Here is a 6051-nt window from a genome sequence, read left to right as displayed (position 1 = left end):
TCCTTTTGGTAGAACACCTTCATCTACTTATTTGACCATTTTGCAACTTCTCTCTGATCTTTTGGGGAAAAAAGCTGAGATTAAGAAAGAGTGAATATATGTCACTTACCACAGTGCCTGGCATACAATACATATGAAATGAGGTCTTTTTTTTCTTTTGATTTTGTATCAATCCTACCTACTCCACTACACCATCCTTCTTGTTGACAGAAATATAAAGGTAGCATACATGACTGATGGAAATGATTTTCAGATGCTATTTTCCTGATCTCAAGTCTCTTAAGCAAAACAGAATTAAATGGATGAAAATGAGGTGAACAGTTACCAGCTGCAAGTCCCTGAGCCTTGTACTGAGAAAGCGACAAGTCAGTAAGTCAAAGAGATGGTAAATGGAGCTTCTAATCTGATGAGAGAATTATGACATCATTATGGGCCCTGATGCTGCTGCTGCTGCTAGGTCGCTTCAGTTGTGTCCGACTCTGTGTGACCCCATAGATGGCAGCCCACTAGGCTCCCCCATCCCTGCGAGTCTCCAGGCAAGAACACTGGAGTGGGTTGCCATTGCCTTCTCCAATGCATGAAAGTGAAAAGTGAAAGTGAAGTCACTCGGTCGTGTCTGACTCTCAGCGACCCCATGGACTGCAGCCCACCAGGCTCCTCCGTCCATGGGATTTTTCAGGCTAGGATTCATAAATTGTGAGTAATAATACAACCTAACTTAAAGAGTCATTGTCAGGATTCTGACTTTATATCAGTAAAGTGCAAAAAATAGTGCCTATATGGAGGTACTCATACCAAGCACTATAATTAATAGTTATAATTAATAATTATAGTTAAAATCAATAATTAATTTAAGTATTAATGCTTTAATTTATATTTATTAGAATAATAAATTTTAAATTAATAAAAACTTAACAGTAATATTAAAATTAATACTTTTTATTAGTGCTATAAATTATCTTTTATGTGGGTACCCCCAGAATGTATAGTCATCAAGGGCTCTAAAAATTCAGAGTAGAGGGAAATTACTTCCAGCTGAAGCCATCCAGGAAGGCTTCCTGGAGGAGGTGGGATTTGAATAAGACTTTAAAGGATGGAGAGATAATTCAACTAGGTAGAGAGGATCAGGGAGAGTTCAGTTCAGTCACTCAGTCATGTCTGACTCTTTGCGACCCCATAGACTGCAGTACACCAGGCCTCCCTGTCCATCACCAACTCCTGGAGTTTACTCAAACTCATGTCCATTGAGTCAGTGATGCCATCCAACCATCTCACCCTCGGTTGTCCCCTTCTCCTCCCACCTTCAATCTTTCTCAGCTTCGGGGTCTTTTCAAATGAGTCAGTTCTTCGCCAAAGAATTGCGAAGCCAAAGAATTGGAGTTTCACCTTCAGCATCAGTCCTTCCAGTGAATGGAAACTGATAAAAAAAAAAAAGGAGGGTTTCTCAGGTGGTACAGTGATAAAGAATCCACCTGCCGATGCCGTAGACACAGGAGACATGGGTTCAATCCCTGCGTTGGGAAGATCCCTTGGAGGACGAAATGATATCCTACTCCCGTATTCTTGCCTGGAAAATTTCATGGATAGAGGAGCCTAGTAGGCTATAGTCCATGGGGCTGCAAGGAGCTGGACATGACTGAGTGCACGCGTGCACACACACACGTAGAAAGGCAGGGTATATCCCATCAGGAAGAGACCTCAGGAGCACGGAGAACTGTGAGAGGGTTGATGGGTGGCAGGGCTGACATAGGCTCCTGTCCCCTTGCATCCTCATTGTCCACAGGTCAGCACTAACATCCTGCCTCACAGTGGGCTCCTCCCCACCAAGCCCCTGAAAGAAAACCCACGCTGTTCTTTGAGAGACACACTCAGCACCCTTCTGACTCCTTTATTTACCTGGTAGCCAGTAGGAAAATTACCTCAGGGTGTGATAATCACAGGGAGCTACAGAGACCCTGTCCATTCTCCCAGTAAATTCCTACACATGGACTCAAAAACTGTGATTCTATTTTGGGCAGTGGAGTGCTTCGAAAGAAAAGTGCAGGAAATGTGAAAAGAGACGGTGGGAGCAGAATTCCCATCTGTGCAGACACTGAAAGGCCTCTATCACTGAATGTGAGAGAGGAACTCAGTGAGTTCCTGTAGTGATAGCTGGATGGGCTCCAGCAAGGAGGCTGCAGAAGGCTGTAGCCAAAATGACTGTGAGGTTTCAGAGACAGGGTTCCCAGGCTCCTTCCCCACACTGATCTGCTTAAAGAGAAGAAAATGAATTTTTAAAGATGCCCCAGAGTCTAGAATTTCTAGAGCTCTTAAAATTTGGGAGGAATTTTGATAGAAAAAAACCCTATCAGTTCACATATGTTAATTTTGATAAATAAGCACAATCCTTTTATCAAGAGGAAGAAAACCAATTTTAAACTGCAGCTGGGAAATGTGACGTAGTATAGGGGATGTTTGATAGATGTGCACAGGCCGGTAAGCTTGTGCCTAATAGTAAGAGAAGCCTTAAAAGCAGAAGGATGAAGATAGCAAGCAAAGAGTGAAATTCCAATTATACCCCGACTCATTCTAAAATCATTGGGGCTTGCCGAAATTCAAGTACAGAAGTCAAACTATCCAAATTAACACCTGCTGACACCAAAGCAAATGCTGGACTCTGTATGGGAGAGCTTTCTCTCTCTCTCTTTTTTCTCTTTCTCAAAAAAATTTTCCTTCCTGCCCTGAAACACTGTTCTGAGTAAGGAAAAGAGCATCAGTCAAGCTGGCAATTCATCTGAGTCAAACCTATGGTCATTTCTGTCACTGTCCTCAATGCCACAGAGAAACATGTTTCACAAAAGGAACTTTGCTAAATTAAAATTTTTACTAAATATGAGATACAGGCACAAATCATAAATACACAGCTAGATGAAAATTCCACAGTCAGTACCCAGATCAAGAAGCAGAACACTAATGGGGCCCCAGATGCCCCTCCATCAGTTACTCTGTACATATGAGAATAACCATTCTCATGATTTCTAGCACCATAGATAACTTTTACCTGCTTTTTGAGCTCATATAAAAGAAATTATACATTGTTTACTCCTATTTCTGGCTTCTTTCACTCAACATTATGTTTGTGAAATTCATTCACAGTATTCAGTCATTCAATCTCACTGTTGTATGGGATTTACTTATTTAAAATGCCATGATTTACTTACCTATTCTATAGTTATGAGACATTTGGGTTATTTACAGTTTGGGATTAATCCAGAAAATGCTGCTTTGAACATTCTTGTACATGTCTTGCATATATTGGGATTATATCCAAGATGAATTTTTTGCTGGATATTATTTTTGAGTGCTTACTATTGTCTAGAAACTATGAAAGTAGGCTTGGCACTGGGATAAAGTCATGGAAAAACACAGTCCCTGCTTGCAAAGACCTCAAGACCCCATGGAGGACAGCAATGGGCTGGAAAATACTCTTAACTGTATGTAAGGGCTGTGGGTGATACGGCCTTGGACTGAATGAACAGACAAGGGAGGGAAGAGGGAAGCAGGGGCAAGAAAAACTTCTCAGTAAGATGACACTCAAATTGGGTTTTGAAAGATGAGGCATTGATTGGGTACAAAGTGGAGAAGGCAGGGGAACAGCCTGTGGAAAAGCAGAGGCAAGTGAGAAGGCAGGTCAAGTCCAATGACAGTGTTTAGAGCAATAGAGTCAGGTGAGAAGCCTGCGGTGACAGTGACTGGGTAAGTCGGGGGCATATTGTGGAGGACCCGCTAACCATCTAAGGAATACATATGTTATCCTGAATGTGCTGGGGAGTCGCAGAAGACGTGGGGACCACAGAGTGACAAGATCAGTTCATTCAGGCAGCTCCACAGAGGCAGGGCTGGAGAGGAAGAACTAAGAAGCTGGAAATGGACGAGAAAGCATGCTTTATCTGGAAAGGGAAGAAGAAATACTGTATTGTAGCAGGCGGAAACTAGGTGATTTTTGAAGAAGGTCTGGCATTGCTCTAATATCATGGCCAAATGGAACCAGCTTCCAATGGAATACTGAGCGTATGTCAGGGGAGGGTTGGAGGCGTGTGGGTGCCATGTTTTGATGTGCAGAAACCACACAGGGTAATTCATGCAGAAAGCTTTAGGGACCAGCAGGCCTCCTGCTGCACCCAAACTGGTGCAGGCAAGGAGCCCTCTGCTTGATGGCAGAAAGGCAAAGCATATGTGTGAGGAGTTCCAGCCAAAAAACCAGTACACTACAACTTGGGTCTGGAACAGTGGTGCCAAGATCGCATCACTCCCCATTTTCTCCAGAGACTGAGATGCAATGTTGAGTGGAAAGCAGCCAATTCTAATCCCACCCAGCTCCCTGCTAGACTCCTAAAAGGATTCTAGAAAAGTTTCCAAGCCTCTTTTCATGATTCACATCACAAATTCAGAAGTATTTGTCTATAAATGTGACCTAATGTAGTGGCCTGGCTGGAGCCTAGAAACTTGGCATTAAGACTCAGTGAAGACATTTGACATGACAGAGACATGTATAAAGAGGGTGGAAAGATGCTTACTTGATTAAATTCAATTTTATATTTAAAAATAAATTTCTGAGAATAAAATTGGTAATACATTAGAAAGTATGAAAAATTCATAAAAATAGAAAGCATTTGCCCCATTTTCCACTGGCTAAAGAAAACCACTGTTAGGAGAGATTATTCATCCCTTCTTCCTTTTCCCCTTTATTCTTCTAATTTATACATAGTTGTAATCTTTTTGCACAATAGGTATTATCTCATATTAAAAAGTGCCATGAACAAAACTTTCTTATTTATATTAAAAAATAAACTTTCATTGCAAAGTATATAAGCAATACTATGCAAAAAGACAAAAATTATCCATAAGTTCCCACCACCCAGAAATAATCATTAACAATTCTTAATACATCTCTTTCTTGACATTTTAATGTTATGATCTATAATTTAACAAACTTAGATTATTTCACCTGTTTTTCATTTTTGTTATTACTTATATATTATTAATATTTTTTCTGACTGTATTCCATTATACAGCACCATATTTTATCAGTTGTTCAGTTGCTCAGTCATGTCTGGCTAAATAGTTCCTATTTGGGTATATTTAAGTTGTTCTCAATTTTTTCATAATATAAAAAATGTTACACTTGTTCAATTTTATTAAAAATGTATTCTTTATATGGATTTGCTGAGCCAAGAAAAGGCTTTTTAAGACTTGATTATATATTACTAATTTTCTGTCTAGAAACCATGTACCAACTTATACTGCCAACAGCAAAGTTAAGCCCATTTCTTCACAACTTCACCAACACTGGGTATTATCAATCTATTTTTTTTAAACTAATTTTTATCAAATGAATGAAAGGAAATTTTATTATTTCTTTAATACTAATAAGGTTAACTGTTTATGTATTTGTAGTACATTTTTATTTCTTCTGTAAACCACCTGTTCAAAATAGTCTTTAAACTGGCATAGTTCTATCATGTGGATATAGCATTATTTATCTAAGCAAATATATGTGTAAGGAGTTCAAGGCAAAAAGCAAATGTATTTCTACATGTGTCTGAAAAAGATCTTAGTGATCTCTGTCCCTTCTGGAGACTTGCAGGTTTCCATATATATGTATATAACATTGGAATGAATACCCTTGAATATATAGGCTCTTTCCGTTTAATTTTTATTTTCTGTTGGTATAGAGTTGATTTGCAATGTCGTGCTTCAGGTGTAGAGCATGGTGATTCAGTTATACATATACATATATCTATTCTTTTCAAGATTCTTTTCCAATATAGCTTATTACAGAATACTGAGTAGAGTTCCCTGTGCTATAAAGTATATCCTTGTTGATTATTTTATATATAGCAGTGTGTATCTGTTAATCCCAAACTGCTAATTTATCCCTCCCACCCATGTCTCGCCTTTGGTAATAAGTTCATTTCTGAAGTCTGTGAGTCTGTTTTTATTTTATAAACAAGTTCATTTGTATCAATTTTGTTAGATTTCAGATATAAGTGATATCATATGATATTTGTC

Source organism: Bos indicus x Bos taurus, chromosome 8 (genome assembly GCF_003369695.1).
Source record: "Bos indicus x Bos taurus breed Angus x Brahman F1 hybrid chromosome 8, Bos_hybrid_MaternalHap_v2.0, whole genome shotgun sequence".
Classification (NCBI taxonomy): Eukaryota; Metazoa; Chordata; class Mammalia; order Artiodactyla; family Bovidae; genus Bos; species Bos indicus x Bos taurus.
This window is presented reverse-complemented; position numbering follows the sequence as displayed.